Raw genomic sequence first — 21322 nt, 5'->3', positions numbered from 1 at the left:
CACTGTGAGCTTCAAAACAACTCTTCACAAACTGATGGGTGATGTCACAGAGGTTCCACCCACCATTTATTGTACTGTCTAAGATAAGATGAGATCCCATAGGGAGATCAATAATGGTACATCTTTAATACATCCTGTGTACACCTGCAATTCTGAAGGGACACACTACTTCAAATACAGAAAGGCATAGTAAACAGAGGGTAGTCTGTTACACCACTAAAATAGACCTTGTGTAGGCTACAGTGTAAATTTCGTCAATGAACTTTTTGAAAATTTGCTGCTGAGCATGACTAAGAATTGTTAACCTTGACTATGGCCTTGGGCAGGCCAGATGCTGTTCGGGAGAGGTTGTCCTTCAGCTCTAGTGTTGTAGCTACCTCAGTGTTGGCTGAACGGTTCCTTAAAAGCATTTGTCCTTGAAGAATATCCAAGTCCATTGTGAGGGGCTTCAAAACCTTACAGTACTATTTCAGAAACTAGTATTCTTTGTCTATGGTGCACCTGATGCCCAGTTGGGTACACACAGTATTCAAGTCAGTGCCCCTGCATCCCTGCATAAGGCTTCATAGGAGTTCCTCCTTGTTGTAGCAGCAATCCACCCCATCCTTACCATAAAAATGCATGGGTTGGTCAACAATGCAGGCAGCTTATTCCAACTGATATATCTGTTTATTGTTAGGCAGCGCCCCCTTGTGGATACAGTATGTATGAAAGGAGACGTATGAGGAGCGAGTAAGTCCATATGTGGAGGTGGCATGGATGGATGGATGGATGGATGAAACAAACACGGGACTTTAACTCAAGAGACCAGGGTTCAAGTCATGTGTGGAACGAAAAGGAAACATAGGAATCATTTGAAGTTTTAAGTAACTTAAAATGTTGGTATGGCTGGAACATCACTTCTGTCACATGACGTAAATAACATGATTACACGCCAGAACTTTTCCTAAACCCAACCAAGTCATTTTTTTGCCTGAACCTCACCAAATTGTGACCATTTTACAACATAAACTACATGTGTCATGTGAGTTTTATATATATATATATATACCTGGAACACCAACAAAATTGGAATCGTGACGTGGCAATCAGATTTCATGCTCAGGACATATGATGTGTTGGGTGATCGCAGCCTTGTCATAAGTTTGCCTTCTTCTGACTCGCCTGCATGCAATGGCAGCTTTCATGCGCGGCAAAGTCGGGGGATGAATCCAATGCGCTGTCATTCCTAAAACACACTTATTGTGTGCTGCCCACAAGTCAGCTGTGGTAGAAACATATTTCCATCCCTCAAAGCCCTTTCTCCATATTGGTGTAATGTTGCATTAAGGACGGTGAATGAAACACACATTATGTTGCCATGGTGACATATTGTTCACAACAAATGGAATAAAATACATTAAATGAAAGTGAAATTTACTGTGAATTGTGTTATATAATTATTATAGCAATGTATTTGGATGTTCAGTGCTGCCTTCTATAAATATTATGCTGCAAACTTAACTTAATGGTTAATTCACTGGAAGACTAAGGTTATTCATTAATTTAACTAACCAATGAGTGCGCCAGCTCTAACCTTTCTGATTGGATAACTTTATTTTGCTGTTTTCAGGACAGTAACCCTTTCATTTCTGAAGCAAAGTTCATAGGAAATTAGGTTTAATTTAGACATTAAAAGAGAAAGTCTATTAATTAAATGAAATAAATTGAATATATAGAAAAATAACATTTGATATACTCAGGCCTTCTCTGAAATTTAAATAGTTTAACTTTAGACAGCAGTGCTCTCTCCCATCACCATGAGCACTATTATTTTACCATTCTTCTCTCATCCACTAAAATGATATCCAATTTACCTGAAATGCAACATAAACTTTATCTAGCTAGCAAATGTGTTTCCGTCAGGCAGTTTGCCCCCTTGTCATGCTTCATAGGGATTATATTAATGATCTTACAGAAAAATGTATATTTGCATGTTCATAGGCAGAGGTGGGGCATTGGGTTTTACACATCCCCAAAGAAAGGCATTTGAAAAGAAAGGGAAATAAAGTCATATGTTATTTTTAAGATTTAATTTACATGGAGGCTAGTGTGTGTTTTGTTGCTCTTATGTGTTACTGACTGAGAACACCAAGCACTTCAATTAATTAATTGGTAAACATGCACAAACTACCATGAATTCAAACACCTCTGATCATTAATGCACTCGCATAATGTGGCTCTACCATCTGAATTAGACACACGACACGATGTCTGCCACCAGCCTTGTGTGGAAAGACTTCAAAATATTAAACAGTGGGGATGTAAATAATGCACTGGACTGAGGTTTGCTGCTACATATATGGAATCTCAGGTAAAATTCCAGGTGAAGCCCAAAGCTTCAAGAATACTGGATTTATACTTTCCAAGCATGCCTCCATGAAGAAAGATGCCAAAATCTCCTGAAGAATCCATCCAAAGCCTCACACCAAGTGTATGAGAGCTTTCTAAGAGATATTTTCTTTTTAACTTGAGCGATCATTAACTTAAACTGAACACTGAAGCGTGCACGGTGTGCGCTGTCTGTTACACTCAGCAGAATGCTCAGCCTCTGAACGCAAACAGAATGTGGAATCTCTCAGCTCAATATCATGACTTTGAAAACACCAATTGACTTGTTTTAATAGATTTTGTTAGTTTAAAATATTACAAATTATAAAATATCACTTATATGAGACTGTTCAGTCAGACAATGACAGATCATGGGCAACAAGTTTGGCATTTTATCCTCGCAGCTGCAGTGAAGGCAAAACTGCATGAAATGACGTTCTTCTGCTTCAGTAATTAGGTGGTCAGGTTTTGAACCCACATACTTTGAGATAGTGAGCTTCTGTTCCCAGGATAAATATTGTGTCATTATTATCTATTGTGTGATTCTTTTATGCTATAAAACTATTTCTCATAGAATACTGTGTACTTCTTTTCACTGTGCTCATGTATGGAAACCAGGTGTAAAAAAGCATCATCAGTCAGAGGTTAGTGAGAGTGTACACTTCATCTGAATGAGAGGGATTAAAGCAGGGACAAGCTGCCTCTAATGTGATTGAAACCCGATCTGCATTGGATGATGGTAATGAAGGGTCATCAGGTCATGGCTAGTAATCATGTATGAGTGCGATTTGCATCTGTGATGACTAGACGGAGCTGTGCAGAAGTCTGATCATGTGCGCTGTCTGCGTTGGATGTTTTCCTCTTTCTGCTCTAATCATATCTGTTCTCTTCTGGTTTGTCACACTCTGCTCTGTTCTCTCTCTGCCCTTTTCTGTCTCACTTCAGCTTTGATCTCCTCTGTTTCCCCTCGTCCCTCTAATTCTGTCCTGTTTGGCTGTATTTTCCTTGGCAGGCTCTTGTTCTGTCAGTTCTATTGCTTATATATTTACTGTAATCCCAGACCTAAACTGCTATTAATATGATTTCTCTCTGCCTATGAGCTGAAAAATTGCATAGATTTAATACTAAAAGGTCACATGCAAAGGAAATCTTTATCCAATTTATCTTCTAATTGTTAAACTTCACAGCTGCACCCTGTTAACTCCCACAGTTTATAGAACACAGAGTTTAGTCCATTTGTCATTTTACCTGATATGGGATGAATGCATTTGGAGGAAAATCTGGATGGTAGGCCTCACTGTGTTGTGCACATGCTCCAACTTTGGCAAACAGTATGTGGAAAACCAAAATCACTGGTCACTAGTCTTAATATAAAACTGTTGTTGGATTCATCCTCGCCTCCAGGAAGAGATCTGAGAAACTAGCAAGAAAATGAGGGGTAAAAGCAACATTATTGTATATTAGAGCTGCAACTAACTATTATTTTCATCATTGATTAATCTTTCGATTATTATTTATTAATCAATTAGTGGTTTGGTCTCTAAAATGTCAGAAAATGGTCAGTTTTCAAAAGCCCAGGTTAGCATCCCCAAATGTTTTGTTCAAAACGCAAAGGTATTCAGTTTACTGTCAGACAGAGAAGAAGAAACCAGAAAATATTCACATTTAAGATGCTGAAATCAGAGAATTTGCACATTTTTTTTAATTAAAAACATATTATCATTGCAGCTGTACCACAGTATGCGCAACATTTGGGTCCTGAAGCCTTTGAGTTGTCACATTGTCTCACTCACTCATATGAGGCAGCATCATGGAAGGGAAATTTCAGTGTTTGACAACCTGTCTTGCCTAACTTTTTACAACCCAGCAGCTCTCCTAAAGACAAATCCAGTGAAGTTAACAAGCCGCCATTACTGCAGTGGTTTACTATTTTCTACTTTTACACTTAACTTTACTTTTGACAACAATGTCTCGAATGTCAGGAAGAAACTGCAGTTTGGCTGCTCTGACAGTCATGTCAAACTTCAACTTTGGAAAAAATATGGAATGCAAAATGCAAAAATATTAACAGAAAGGAACTTTATTCAAGAAAATCTTGATAAAAAAATGTGAATTCAAATATATTTTTAAAATATATTTTACTCAGTACTTCACCACTTAAATGTGATCTCTCTTCTCCATTATCCATTTCTGGCTAATGTCACAACCAGCGTCTAACTACTGTGTAAAATTTGAAGAACATCAATGTTGCCATCCTAAAAGGAACCCCCATCAGTTACTGATGTTCCACCGCCTCAGCGTTGTCAATCCAATTGTCCATCTGTCACTGTCAGCAGGCAACCACAGACACAGTGTCTAGAGGGGAACATCAGACCCGCAAGAATGAACATTTTATCAAATCATAAGAAACGTTACAAGAGTGTCGCAAATTTGGGGTTCCCTTGTTTTCATAACCAGCAACTCTCTCAGTCCAAATCAGCCCAGCAGTTCACTTCAGCTCACTTCAGTTCCAACAACCTGACCCAGAAGAAAAAAAATACCATTCTGTCACCATCCTCTGGCTCTGGTGACTCAAACATGTCTGGGCATATCCAATAAAGCTGCTAGATGGAGAATCCATGTTTCAGTTTTTTTACAGCATTCACACCAACCCAGTACCAACGGGGTGCTTCTCACTTTTCTTTAAATTTTCTTTATAAATACGCTCTTCTTCCAATTTTTTTTTTTGCCAATCTGTACTTAATAAGACTTCTGTCTCACTGAAGTTACATTAAGTTTCTGAGGTTACTTACAAAATCTGTCTCTTTGCACCTTCACACACCCACTAGTATACATGTTCTGCTGGGGAATCATTGTGCCCATCTGTGATATATAAAAATGTACACTCAGTGTACAAAATACTGCATTAAGGACATCCTTGAGACATTTAATATCTTCTCTTGTGCAATCTACATCTCAGTTATTTCTTAACTTAAAAGTCCTCTTCTACCTCGAGTGCTTCTTTATCTGCATCTCTGCCTTTGTGAAAGCTTTACATTTAGATAAAGAAATCATTTATAAGCACAGTGGCTCTTACCTGAATTCACCTCTCATTGTGCTTTATAAAAAAGAGCATCTTTAACATTTTTCCGCATTCACTGTATCATCAAGGCGAGCTGTGATGTGCACCATTGCGATGGCCCCATTTAAATGACAAGGCTTGCTGAAACAGAACGTGATGTATGGTTAACTCCAATAATCACAAACCCAGGGACGCCTGTTTGTGTCATGAGGACACGTGTTTCATCCGTCACATAAATGGCAGGATGCTGATTCCATCAATAAGTGACATGTATCGATGGACAGACACATATCTCCTCTTTACATCCTTCACTAGATTGGTCTTGCTTGTCTGGATCAGAGCGAATGCTTTTAATTTGTCACGCCAGTGTGAGCTTTTAACTGCCAGAAAGTCAGACCGATAGATCAGACTTATCCCCACATCAATCCAGAGATCTTAGCAGCTCATCGGCTGATTGAGGCTGAGGCTGTTAGATGGAAGAGGAGACGAGCTGAGGGACTACACCTTTATGGGTGTTTTGTCCAGTGGTTGCCTCATTGCTATTCGTCTTGTATCCAGAAAGAGAACTGGTAGGCAGAGAGATGAATTGGAGCCATTTTTGTATCATGTATTTATTTCTGACTAGCTGATGTGTGGTTTAGTACAGGTCCAGTTCAGTCTGTAAATTTATAGGTTTAACTTGCTAATTTTCATCTGACTGCTCAAGTTCTGAACTGTAGCTACCAAAGGTGGGAAAAAGCAAGTCACAACTAAATCTCAAATTAATACTGACAAGTCTCAAGTCACGTCCCAAGTTCTTAACAGTGAGTTTCGAGTCCTAAACAAGTCATTATGTGCTTTTCATCAAACGTCATGTTTACAACAGAGCCTCGACTTACTGTTATTTGTGCTACTCCAAATGTTGAACCAGCGTTAACTTTTTTGCAATTAAAAGGCCCACCCAAAGTTACCATGGCCCACCCAAAACTGAAATCCTGGTGCTGTGTCTGTGTTGAAATTAGAAATTCTCCTTCTGTAAGTTTCAACACGCACTAGAGATGTGCTGGCTGCAGTTACACCTGCAGACACGTGGATAAGACACAGACCGGATGGGCAGGTGGGTTTAGGTGAGTGAAAAAATTTATTATTAATTAAGAAAATATTAATTACTTTCTCTAAAATATGTAATAAAATATGTCCACATTTTAAGCTTATTTTTTCAACAGACAGGCACTAATGAGCAGAGTAGACTCTGCCTGCCTGTTGCAGGGTTCCTCTCGCCACACTAAATTCATATATGAGCCTGTATGAGTATGTTTTATGACTCACGTTTTTAATGCCTTTCTTAGTCATCTGTGATGTGAAAACATAAGATTGTGCATTAGCCTGTTGTTGAATCATAAAATCAGCGGAGCTTCTCCTCTCTCTCTGCACTCCTTCACGCTGTGAATTATGGGATTATTTTAACCAAACCAGAGCTGGTTATCTTTGGGAGAGTGAAGAGATGAACAAAGACATCCTGGCGAGTTTTATTTTGTTTCTGTTGAGTCTGAATGAAGCAGAAGATGATGATGACGATGGAGTTTGGTGAGTGCAATAAATCAGCCGATCCTGATTAAACAAAATGTTACTCTTTAAAAAGGCCTTTCGTGGTCGTAGTCCTCTTCATTATGTTGTCAGACACTTAAAATAACAGTCTGAGCTGGTCAGTGGCAAAAACAAGCTCAAGTAAACAAGCTGCTGTATGCCAGTGTGGCTCACACATCACCTGCGGTCCTCTTCTCCACTTCTATCACAGTTAGTTTTGTGGTTCATGGTGTTATAGAGACTCGGTTTGTGAAGTTTACAACCTGTCATGCTTTTGCATTGCTCTGCATCTTTATTGTAAACATTTCACATACTGCAGTTTTTGACCATGTCATAGTTTTTTTCCTAGAGTCGCCACTGACTTCCTTTTAAAACATGATGTAATTTCCATAATGTCCATACTTAAGTTGTGTCACATTATTTTACATTACGTTACATACCTAAACTTGCGTAACTTATCTTAACCCTTATGATTTTTTCCTAAATCTACCCAAAGTTGTGTTTCCTCAACCTAGTAAGTAGTTTTTGCGCCTTTATTTTGAAAGTCTACCCTGATGTTACAACTATGGCTGCTGACTTGACCACAGAGCTCTGCACATACAAAATGCTAGAGGGTTACCTACAGTTTCATACTTTGACAGAATCTTGAAATCAGACTGAACATATATAGAGAGCCAGTGTAATGAAATGAGAACAGGGTGATCTGATCGATTATACAAAGTATGAATAAGTGTTTTTGTATCAGCCATGGAGAGTATTGGATGTATCTTGCCTAAGTGGGAGTATGCTTTCATTGTAGTATCGTTTTTAGTATTGTTCATCAAAGGAAACACTTGAATCTGGCAGGACACTGAGATTTCTAATGGAAGAGCATTGTGAAGTTGTGGCACCAGCTTTGTTTAGAGTGAGATCACAGAATTTATGTTGCGTCACATTTCTGTTTTCTCTGCGTTTAAGAAGAGGAAGTTGGATGACATCATTGTTTCTTTTCTGTTATGCAATCTTCCATCCTCACCAGCTGCTGAAGCTGAAGCTGAGTGTCGTCAGCATAGAAATAACTTTTGATTAATGTACCGAGAGGTAAGATGTAAATGGGGAAAAGAATAGGACCCTTTGGGGTCGCCATAACTGACTTTCTTGTACACTGATGCATGGTTGTCATGAAAAACATAGTGAGATGTGTCAGATAAGTATGAGCTAAACCAGGGAAGAGCAGATGTCAGTAAGACCAGTACAGTTTTCGAGGAGATCTAGTAGAATGGAGTGATCAAGCGTATTGAAAGCTGCGATGAGGTCCAAAACCAGCAGTACTGAAACCAAACCAGAGTTTGAAGCAAGAACTACATTGTTAACAACTTTTGTCAGGGCAGTTTCTGTGCTGTGGAATTTTCTGAAGCTGGATTGAAGAGGGTTGTATAGGTTGTTGGATGAGAGGTGATGTGTGAGCTGCTGAGCCACTGCTTTTTTCAAGGAGGAGAGAAGAATGGCAGGTTTGTAATTGGTCAGTAGTCGCTGATCAGATTGAGGTCAAGATTATGTTTCTTTAGAAGTGGCCTGATAACCCTTGTTTTAAAGGTGGAAGGCACAGAGGAAAGTGTTTCTTATCTGTAATAGTAGTGGGCAGACAATTGGAAAAAAGTCCTTAATGAACTTAGAAGAGATAGGTTCAGGTAAGCAAGTAAAAAGTTTGGAAGAGAGCACCAGTTTAGTGAGTGTATTGAGGGAGATTATGTCGAAGTGGATAACTCCCTGTCATGTGCAATATCAGGCTTCTATTAAGTTTAATATTGTTTTAATATCAGGTATAGTATTACTTTTCATAATCTTGTGCAACAGCATTTTTCTGTAATGTGTTATGTACAGTTTTAATCAATATAATCTTTACCATGTGCAAAACTATTTTTCAATACCAGGGACTCTTTAATGTTCACTATCATGGACACTATTTCTTAAAATATACCTCTCAATACAGCTGCCAGTGTGACTTACAATTTAATTGCCATTCACTTTTTCTGCTTAGCTACTTAACTTCTCCACTTTTATTGGTTTTCTATAAGGCATTGTGTCTTTGCATTCACTCCTTATACTCTACACTTTGTATTTTATGTTTATATTTCACTTATTCTGTTTCTCTATTGTCATTATCTTACTGTAATTTTGGGACAATCTGGCACATGAATTTCTTTCTGGATTAATAAAGGTCTATCTTAGCTTATCTCTTTAATTATGTTGTGTGTCTGATTTCCTAAATTTTTGTGGTGAAGAATTCTATGAAGTTGGTTTCAGTAAGTTAGATGTTACATATAGAGGGTGGTTTACAAATGAGTATAGTGACAGTGTCAAAGATAAGTTTTGAATCATTAGATGTGTCCCTGTCTGGATGTGAAAAGTGAACAGATAGGACAGATTTTCTGCATTATTGGTCCTTTCAAAATAAATGTTGACAAATGCCTTATTTTTACAGCAATATTAATATTTGGATTACCTTGTAGCTAGAAACATATATAGGTGTGTCTGTCTTTTAGACTTTTAGGTCAACACTTCGCACACATTCCATCTCTGTGACGGACATCTGTGCAGCCCATTATGGTCTCATTCAGAGAAGTGATTGGGACATGACTTTAATTCAATTTGGAGTGTGGCTGTAGGTGTCAGCACACTGATAACGGTGTGATCACTCAGTCACTGTATGCAGAGAGGAAATGTTCTGTATTATGCACAGTGATGGTGTGTGTGTGTGTGTGTGTGTGTGTGTTCATCTGATTTCATTAAGTTGAATTATACTGTGACTCTGTTCAAATTAACTTTTATACAGGAAGCGCACAGCCAGATGAACAAATGGAACAAGCTGTCTCTTCACTGAATCTCACTGTATGTGGCGGAAACATTTAAATAACACTTCTAATGTCTCATATTCCATTTGACTGTTTAATATAAACTATAGTAGCACATATTAAGAGATGATCATGGAAGGCTATAATATCAGAGCTGTCTGTTTCCATGGAGTCCTGCGAAATTATTTTCCAGACCAGCGCACACTTGAAATTTTAATCATTATGTCATGGTTATGCATAAGCTCAGAATGTGCGTGCACGCCACAGACCAGACAGTCCGAGCTTTTACATCAGTTTGCATCAGATAGGGTCTGCCCCTCATCCCTAGTGGCTTCTCTGTCGCTGTGGAACACTGGGTACCCATGGATACAGTTTGGAACAGTCCATAAATGTGCACATGTAATATCTTTCTACATCTCCTCACTGATGACTCAATTAACTGACCATTATAGGCAGGAATCATTTCTGATTCACAGCTTTAGTCACAGTTAAGGTGGTAATTGGCCTCAGTTTTAAATGTGCTCTAAATTCTTTACTGAATCCAATAGGTTAATTTTATTTAATAATTTGAGAGAATTAATTATGCTTTAGCAATGACTGTATGGCTTTAGAAAAACTGATATTAAAGGGATAGTTCACCCAAAAATGATAATTTAGTCATTATCTACACACTCTCATGCCGACTGAAGGCTGAGTTTAGTTCTTTAGTCAACAAAACACTGCTGGAGTTTCACAGGGAAACAGTGTTGCAGAATCTCCCAAACAATGGAAGTGAATGGTGACCAGTTTTGAAACATAAAAAAAAACAACAGAATGTCTGGTGTAATCTCCTACAGATTTCCAAACTGACTAAAAAATGTCATTCACACCATGTTTTCCACCTGAAAATTCACTTTAGATCCTTAGCTTGGAGCCACATTCTTGTGCACATGCACACTGTCTGAACTGGGTGTGTGTGGTGTGACAGTGTGCAAACGGCATGTTGGGCTTTAGGAGACTTGGATTATGCCAGACAAGCAGTATAGAGGCACTTTATGTTTTTTCCATTTGAAAAGTGGTCACTATTCACTCCAGCAGTGTTTTGCTGTCCAATTGCCATGAGGGTGAGTAGATGATGACTGATTTGTCATTTTTGGGTGAGCTATCCCTTTAAGTTTTCGAACGACTACTGACCTGTTACTAAAGAACATTTAAATAAACCCACAACTCTTCCCTTTTCAGTGGAAGCCTTTTTTGTGAAACTGTAACCAGATACACAAATAAAGACTTACAAATGAATGAATATATGACAATGAAATGACACAAATGAATTACATATTAACTTAAATCTACACTGGTTGACAACATAATGTTCATAAAAGACAATTCACCAAAGTAAGAAAGCATTTAAAAATGATTTAGAGTGACTACAAAATGATGTTAGCTTTGACTGAGCACTTGAACCATGAGTTCAGTGACATGTGTAAAAATAAAGATATCTATCCAAATAATGTTGCAAGTAACACAAATGTAATTGTGGCTGTATTCACAATTGTGCTAAATAAAGGGTTCTACTGGAAAAAAATGGTGGCAGGGCTGCGTGGCAAAGCTCTGTCTATTTCTATAATAATTCTAAAGTTGTGTTAGCTCCTTGTCAAGGCTAGCATGGTTTTAGCCCAGTTAGCTTGAGACAAATTAGCACTAGCTAATGCCTTCATGGTAATATACGGAAATACAGAACGTTTATGTCTGTGCACACCAGGGTGCCCCTGTAGCTCAGTTGGTAGAGCTTGTGCCCCTGTACTGCCAGTGACCCATTTGCTGCATGTCATTCCTCTTTCCTGTCATATCTTCAGCCATCCCTATCAAATAAAGGCAAAACAAGCCCAAAAAATAATGTAAACGTCTACGTGCACCCCACAGCTGTTTAGCGATGCTGGGGCTCCGTATATTTACCTTTTGGCAAATTTCAGTCCATACAACTATATCCAGCTGTCAAGCAACCTAATGTCAGGCTGTGATTAGCTACAATGTTACGTGTGAAATCTTACTCCTCCTGTGTTCATGCTGTCACTGTACAGAGCACACTTTAAGTTCATAATTATAGCATCCAAGTAGTGATACGTTGACAGTGGGGGTGGTGGGCAAGGAATATAATCAGTGTATGTCTAGACATTTTGTAACACTGGTAACACAGTGGTGAGCATACTGGACTCAAATGGAGCCTCTTTATGTCAATGAAATTTTTTCTGCATGCGCTTAAACCAAAAAGGTTTTCTAGCTTCCACTTTTGTGCACCAACACATTCTTGCTTTGCCCAGGGACTTTACATTGTAATAAAGTTTTACACACATCCCCTCTATAATGGTGGTTTATGGGGAGGACTGTGGCCAGTTGGCGGTTAGCCACTGAGACAAATTGGCAGCAAGGCTGAGTGGCGGTGCCGTAACCAGTTCTATTAATACACCAATGGCCTGCTCCAGGGTGCACTCTGCCTCTTGTCCAGCGTGTGCTGTGAAAGGCTCCACATTTTCTGTCGAGAGAGCATCATCAGCTTTGTACTTTTGACAGCCATCTTTCAGGCTTAGACTGGAGTGGTGTTTTGTAGTCATATGTGGTCATAGCATTATACTTAGCTTAAAGATAAGGGTATCCACAGTTGTAAGGGTTCATTCTCCATGGAGCATGAATGTGAATAAGTTCCATGGCAAACTGTCCATTTAACTTCAGGTTGTCCATCTGAAACATTCAGTCTGTGGAGAAATAACTGCTCAAACCAAACGTCCTAACAATCGACCTTTTGCTAAGCCCTACCCTCCTTAGTTACTGCTGCTATTTCTGTCAAGCTTTTCATTCTCACACTGCACATATACAATTTATAGTGATTATGGTAATTGATTTAACATATAAATTGGCAGTTATTGTTCAAACACTGTGTCTTCGATTCCACAGAGACGTAAACACGTGTAACTGTTCATTTCCAGCTGTGGACCGTGAATTTTGTCGGCTAAAATTATGACTCTCATCAGCAGATTTCATAAGTATAACCAGCTAAAGCTAATGCTAATGCTTTCACTCAGCTGAGAAGTCCACCTCCATCTCCATCTGGCACAGTTTAAAAATGAGAATCCTGTAAAGTTACACAGCTGTGTACATGATATAACAGTAACGCTAAAAGACTGAGGCTAAAGCTACATCCAAACAAATGTTGGTCAGATGGTAACGTACAACAGGCCTATGTCTATGATAGACAACAGAAATACACTCATTAATGTCAGAAAAGGAAGCGCAGGAATCAAATAAAATGCAGTGGACTTTGACAGGGTCACCCAGCCAGACCCGCGAGTCTGGATGAAAGCTAAACTAACCCAGTTTGGACCTAAGAGAACAAACCAGGGAGCCCACTTTGATTCTGCACTGGCTCACATCCTCCTCCTCAACCCCTCCTGAAAAACTAACTCCAGTTTTACCCCTTGGAATCAGCTATGAGTTTGGCAAATGCAGTAACACAGGTTTGACTGGAGCTAATGTTACTGCTGGTAGTAAGTTAGTTAGCCTGACATGCTAACTTTTGAAGTTTATGTTTGAGAAGATAAACACAAAGTTTAATCCATTTTGAAAGATGACAAAAAGGATGCCATTGTCCAAACTCATTGCACACTGAGTTCTCACCCCCATGCACACCGCTTCAATGTGCAGAGAAAACTTGAGAGGCCTGCAGTGCTTTTGGACAGTTGCTGTTTATGGGAGGGGCTTAGCGGAGAGTCAGTCGGTAGTAATTATTAGGTGCTGGACTTCCTGTGTCTAGTGTTTGTGTTCTCTGTAATTGGTTCTGTTTGGGTCAAACCAATGACATAAATAAAAGATGGACGATTCTCCACTTCCTCCCACTGTACAAAACTGAAGCCAAAATAGTGCTGCCATCTTGCACTGGTGATGTCATTTGGAGGCAGAATTTCGAGTTGCCTGTACCCCATTTTTATGTCATCAGATAACCAGTGTTGGGACTAACACGTTACAAAGTAATGCGTTACTGTAACACCGTTATTTTTTGCAGTAACTAGTAATCTAACGCATTATTTTTTAAATTCAGTAACTCAGTTAATGTTACTACATGATGCGTTACTCCATTATTTTACGTTATTTTTTGTATAGTCTCGGCTAGAGACTGAGCTGCAGCCAGAGCCGTGTAGTCCTGAATCTTCCTGCGTGTGTGTCGTGTGTGTGTGTGTGTGTGTGTGTGTCAGCGGGGAGACGGGAGAAGACACGCTGTGTGGGTGTGTCTGTTTACAAGACTGGTATCATCAGGGTGTCGGCGGCGGAGCCCAAGTCAAGTTTCTTTACATGGAGATATTCTCACTACTTTACCTTTATCGAGCACAAAGACAAGAACGTTTAAGTTAAAAGTTGTGTCTTGGATCAAAGATCTTATCTGCTGCCCAAAATAGCAATTCAAACCTGTTGAAACACCTACAGAAACAACATGCTGCGACGAAGCTAGTAACTAAGAGTACAGACACAGACTCTGATGCCACTTCACCTCCACCACCTCAGCAACAGCGGCTGGATTTTAACCGAGGGACTGACTGCTCCTGCTAACCAGGAAAAAGTTGATAAAGCCATTGCAAGGTATGTTGTAGAAGACATGCAGCCAATTTCTACTGTGGAGTCGCCTGCTTTCAGGAAGCTAGTTAGCATGATACCGGGCGTCACACGGCAAATGGGACGAAACACTTTTTCTAAGTACCTGGAGAGCAAATACGCAAAAATGGAAACCAAGCTAAAGAAAACTTAACTCAAAACTTAATGGGAGACCTTTTTTTTCATAGTAACTAAAAAGTTACTTTTCACAGTACTGCGTTACCTTTTGGTGTAAGTAATCAGTAAAGTAACTGAGTTACTTTTGAAATAAAGTAACTAGTAATGGTAACTAGTCACTGGTTTTCAGTAACTAGCACAATACTGCAGATAACTAATTAAAACCAAAGTGAAAAGAAAAATTAACACTTGAACTCACATCAGCATGATAAGAACTACCTAATATAACGCAAACCATCTTTGAGAAAAAATTATTTGGTCTGTACTTTGATGTCTTAGGCAAGAAATATACTTGCTTTTGACTCCGTGTTTGCATACGCACCACTACGCATCCATATGCATTATGGCTGCTGTGCATAGCCTTTGCCCATTTGAACAGATAGTTGTGCCTGTCATCAGAAATAAATGCTACTCATATGTGAACACAAGCATGTGGTTAGACAGCAAGCAAGAAAGTTTAGCCCATGTCCCATCTGTTAACAGTGGGGAAGCAAGACTGTGCCGCAGCCTGCCACCAGGGGGTGATCCAGATGCTTTGGCTTTACTTTTAGGGAACTCTGATGTTGTCTTTTTTATATATATTTATATAGGGTCAGCTATATTTTGGATCATGGCTAATTTCAATTAATTTCTGCATATCATGTGTTTCTCCTTCCTGAAGTCCATTGGATGGGGTCCAAAGAGGACTTCTTAGCACACAGACTGCATGTGACTTGGTTAATAGCCGATCTGCTCTCAGTGAAAGTGGTTATACACAGGGGGTCTACACGCAGCCACACAGATTTGAGCTGCTACAGTGTATTTTTGCGGCTCTGTTCCTGCCTTTCATAGTTACACAGATGACTCTGAGCTTATGATCCACTTGACAGTGGATGTTACAGCGCTTCAAGCATCATTTGACAGACATTTATTCCCGTGGTCTAGAAAAGCATCTTCTCAAATAGCTGCACATCTTCACAATTTTCCACTTGCCAGGCAGAACTACAGCTCATGAAACAAAATCGCACTTGTAGGGAAACAAAGAAGCATGTAAATCTGTTTAGCTTTTGCTGTTTGATGGCCGTGAAAATTTAGCTGATGCTGTTGTTTCTCAGCCAACAAGTGCGAGCAACAGCGCCAAGATTGAAAAGCTGATAGTATGCCATTCTTGGTTTAGTGACAAATGTCAGTTCTAAGCAGTATGCCTTCACTCTGGCATGTGCTTAATTTTAATGACATATGCCATTACTGATTATGATATGGTGGTGTTGTGTGCGACATTAAGTCGTTCCTGTTTAAGTGGCAGATACCCAACCATGGATTAAGAAAGCAGACACCCCTTGGCACAAAATCTTATAGGGCCATACCCAGTATTGATATTACCAGTATTGATTAACTATCTGATGCATCTATCTGTCTATTTCAGCATTGATTAAGAGTTAAAGCACTGATGACCCATTATTTTTAATCCTCTCCATGTGGGAGTTATCCTTTTGCAGCTTGTCAAGTGCGAAACTCCTCATGGCTGCATACACATTAGATCAGGCTGACTGCAGGCCTCCATTTTTATCCATGTTTGTTAGATATCAGCTAACTTTAATGTTGTCTACTCTGTCTTAGCTAAGGTAACATCAAGCTTTCATACCCGGTGATGTCTCTATCCAAGTTCCCTGTGATCTGACTTCAGCCTGTCACAACAACCAGAAAACTGCTAAACTTCTGCTTTTTCTTTTTTCCCCTTTGTGTTTTCCACTTAAATGCAAGTTAAATGTACGATAGTTAAATACTATAATTGGGTTCCGGCTGAAATATGCTAACGAGGTTCGGGTTTAGGTCAGTTTTGGACAGAATTTTGTCGGGCTTTGGCCTTTTCAGGCTCAACTTTTTAGCCTTGATTAAAGCTCTAATCTATCTATCTATCTTCACTCTTCTAATTGCATAAATAGTAATTTTACACTTGCTTTGTCTGAAACTGGATACATTTACTAGCATTTTTGATAAATGCCAGTAAAAAGTTTTCTTTTACTGTTAACTCAAACAGAACATCAGGATTTTTTTTGTTTGTTTATTTTATACTTCTCAATAAATTTTGTACACATCTAACCTTTTCTAAAAAAGTTACAGCAGTTTATTATAATATTATCTTAGGCCTTCAGTGAAAAAGAGTTATATTCCTATACTTAATTTACTGACCATGTAGATGTGTCCAAAAAGTTAAGAGTAAATAGAAAAGTTATTATATCATAACAGAGGACACTGAAGCAAAAGTGACTGTTTTTAGGTGTTTTTGTCACAGCTTAGGCTTTTTTTCCCGTGCTTTCCCTGTTTCCCCTGTGTCTCCTCCTCCTCCTCTGTGTGTGTGTGTGTGTGTGTGTGTGTTTGTGTGTGTGTGTGTGTGTGTGTGTGTTGGGTGGATGGGTGTGTGTGTGGGTGTGTTGTGGGTGTGGCTACCTCATCTGGCACCAGGTGGATCTCTACACCTGCTTGCAATCACCTCATTAACACTCTGCTCAAAGAGCCAGCTCTCCAACCATTCAGCACCAGATTGTTCAGCCAGCTCAATGGCATACTATCAGCCACTCAGTACTACTTTGAATTACTTGAGAGATTCTAGCGTTTTTATGCGTCTCAGGATCAAGCCATCTACAAATGCTGCTCTGGCTCATTCTTCTACTCATTCACCCTGCTCATCTGCCTGTCTTTTCCAGCGCCCCTCATCCTTGGTTGTCACCATAAATCCCCCTAACCTTTTGCATCAACCTGCTGTGATTTTTCTTTCAGGGCTATATTTTTCTAACTAGGCAAATTAGTTTGGTGTGTTACTGTTCCGTAACTTGCATAATGGTCTTAAATCCAACATGAAAAAGAAACATGATTAAAAATCCTGTTCTTGATCATACCCACCCCTAGGTTACATTGCAAAAAAAAACCAAAAAAAAAAAACATAGCACATATGAAAGAAACCAGAATTGAAAACATCAGATTTTATGTGATGCGTGCTGTTCACACTGTGATGAAAACAAATAGATCTAATTCACACACAGAGAGAGATTTGGGCCACTTGTGCCTGCAGTGTGATCGCAGCCTTATGTTGCTCATTTGGCTTCAGAGTAAAGTGGCCCAGATCTGATTTAGTGTGATTTGATGTGTTACAAATACACCAGACGTAATGTGTGTAATTGTGACCGCAGAGTAGACTGAACTCTCAAACACTTAACAGATGCTCCCCTCACACTGCAAACGTGCTCTCATATTAACACCAGGCGACCAGACAAACCACCGTTTCCACTCCCTCCATTGTCTGCACTTTCAATACACTAACAACTGTACCGACACTGCGGTAAAAGCTGGATTTCCACTCACATTTGTTGAAAAAGACTGAAAGAATAGAAAGCCTGTTATTACCTGCTATCATCCTTTTGTTGAGGGGTAAAAAAAAAATCGCTGCCACCTAATTATCATGAATTAACATAATGGCAGGGAGGATATGAAGTGACACATACTCAGTGAAGAGGGAGAGCAGAGTTTCTGTGTGATTTTCAAACAGGCAAACTGTGAGCATAACACTGTCATTAAAAAGGGAATTCTTAATAACAGAGTTGGCTTTGTTGTTGTTAAAATATGCAGTAATTGTGAAATAAACTGTAGATTTCAAAAAGAGTAAAGTTTCACATTGGGAATAAGCTCCTGTCCCCTGATTTCCAATGCAATTTTGGTCATGTGAAGGTTAACAAATGTAAATTCACACATGCTCTTTATTCAGGTGTAAATGATCTCCTGTGGCATCATGAGAGCATGCAGGTGTTGAATCAGGACAAAAAAAGAGAAGACACACACCTCCCTCACCTCACCTGTGTCTTTCAGGGGCATATTTTTCAGGCTCACACGAGTGAGGCGAAGTAAATAAAAGCATGTTTGCAGTGAGAACAGTGTCATCCAGAGTGTTTCACACAGAAAAAATAATCATCACCACCTGTAAGTGACAATAGTTCCTACATTATAAAGAGCAGCTGTTAGTTAAATTACTCGCTAGTTATACTGAAGGTTTCATGGAGATGACACTTTGGAAAGTTGGTATTTTGCTGTTTTTGATTGTGGTGAATTATTGTTTGTGCACAGATTAAACACACAGACACACCCTCTGTCATCTGTTTCTGTCTGCTCCCTGTATTAAAACACAGCAGACATGCTGTAGGGGGATATTTACAAAGGATTTGTGCTCCGATTTTTATGCAGTAAACAGCTAAATTACACCGACCAGCCAAACATTAAACCTCCTGCCTCGTATTCTAATATTGTGTAGGTTTGCCTGGTGTCACCAAAACAGCTCCGACCCGTTGAGACTTCTGAAAGTGTCCTGTGGTGTCTCACACCGAGACGTTACGCTGTTAAACCAAATGCAAAATTAAATTATTGAATTCTTTCCCCACCAGCCAGACAAAATTCACTGATTTTTCAACACCCACAGAATATTCAGTTCTATGAATATGTTAACATGCAAAATGTCAAAAGAACAGATTCTCTAGTTTCACACACACACAAAAAAATATTTTGTTTGAGCTTCATTCTGTATTTTTTTTATGAGCTCTTGAACTTTTTTGCTTGGTTGCATCAAAAAATCCACTTTTCAGACAAAAAAAACAAGAAATTTGCGTTTTTATTTTTGTTATACATGTTATCACATGTGTGACATCACTCTCAACGGTGTGGCTAATGGTAGCTGTGTGTGTCTCCTGACCCCTGCCCGAAAAACTGTCCATGGGGCCCGGGGGCTGGAGCGCTCTCTGCCCCGGCTGCAGCACGAGTCCCAGGGTCTGCAGTGTGAGCAGCCTCGCTGTGTCCCGGCTGCTGTGGAGGTTCTTTGTTCCCGGGTTCTGTGGCCGGATCTCAGAGCTCTGTGACCCGCAGATCTGCTGCTGAGCGCTGATGTTTTTTCATGCAAGATAACACCATCTTCTTCTGCTCATTCCAGCAGTTCTCTTTTTTTTCTTTGGACAGATGATTTGTCACAGCGTCCCCTATCGTCTCACAGTGAAAATAGCAATTGACAAGATATCTTGTCAGTGGCAGGGAAAGAGTTAATTGTAATAAGTAGTGAAAACGTAAAACTGAAACTCGTAATTTTTGATTGCCAAGAAGTTTACCGAAGGTGAAATAATTGCTTTTAATCTTAAGATGAATCAGTTCTGAAAAAGTTGAGAAAACTCATCATTTCAAGGCAGTTACCATCACTATATTTGTTTTAATGAAACTCAATAAACTAAATAACATTTTGATCACCTATGATATTTTGTTTAGATAATTTACCCCCCCCCCAAAAAAAAAAACAAAAAACAAAAAAAAACAAAAACAAAACAAAACTGTGTTTTAAAAAATTGTTCAGTTAACTATAAATCTGATGTGTCTTTGGGTGGTTGCAACTGAAAACTTTAAATTACTAACCATTATTCACTTTCACTTTGACAAGTTTACTCAACAATATTTGAGATATATTTAAAACTCAAAGTTTCAAGTTTATTTAGAAGAAAATGAAATGATCTCAACAAAACATTATTACCTGGTAAAACTTTTTCAAAACTTGAGTTGGTTTATTGAATGAAGTTGCCGTTAAAATGTTGAGTTTTCTTAATTTTTCTGTTTTCACAGTGTGTTAACATGTTGCAGTGAGAGGGTGGATGAAAATTCTGAGTTGCAAGTAGTGGAAATATTTGAGTTTGCTTAATTTTAATTAAACTGTAATCAAAGCTCTGATAACTTCCAACTTTTAAGTTTATCAACTCAAAAAACATTGTAGCAACTTATTGAATAGGACAAACGAACAAAGTTAGTTAGTATAATATTTGATTCAGAATGAAAATAAAGCTCTTTTCAAATATATCTAAAATATTGCAAAAGCTCACTACTGTAGATAATTAAGGTAAAGGAAAAGTAGGGGAACAATTTAGAAATGAATATTTCAGCAGAGGACTGGAAAGGCTCCTTAAATAGAAGTTTTAAGTTATCACAATGCAAATACTGGAGGGAATTTACTTGGAAAGTGTTTTATTACACCTTGTGAATATTGCACGTTACCCCCGAGAAGGGACCAGTTGTTGAAGAGGATGTGGAGGCGAAAAAGCAAATTATACATTATACCTAAGTGTCCAGTCTTAATTTTCCTTTGGGAAAAGTTTGAGAAATCTTCAAGTACAGTACTGTAAAGTGTGTTTTGAAGGCCAAGGGTGCTCACACCAAATACTGATTGGATTTAGATTTTGCTTCTGTTCGCTCACTTTGCAGTTTGTAAATTAATAAAAATAAACATATATTTGAAATTATTCTTACTTTACAGCATTTCTTCACACCTGCCTAAAACTTTTGCATAGTACTGTCTATCTTGTTAAAACATCTGAAACCAGAAAATGACTTGGGTATTGGTGTTGTCAAGATACTGGATTTTCTCCATTTTTTCATACAATACCTTGAACAGTATCAATATTTGACAGCAACCACAAAGAGAAACTGACTCAACATTGAGGGCATAAAAATATAATTTTTATTAAAAGGTCTGATCTGACAAAGCTCTAACAGGACAATGGATATTTAATCAAAGCAGATGAGATGAGAAGAAGAAGAAGAAGATGCCATGAGTAAGTCAGAGGAGGACAGGCTATGTGGGCACTGCAGTGTAAATATTGAGTATTGAAAGGATTCGTGTACCATGGAACTGGTTGAG

This window comes from Lutjanus erythropterus, chromosome 12 (genome assembly GCF_056507025.1).
Source record: "Lutjanus erythropterus isolate fLutEry1 chromosome 12, fLutEry1.hap2, whole genome shotgun sequence".
Lineage (NCBI taxonomy): Eukaryota > Metazoa > Chordata > Actinopteri > Lutjaniformes > Lutjanidae > Lutjanus > Lutjanus erythropterus.
Note: the sequence above shows the minus strand (reverse complement) of the source record.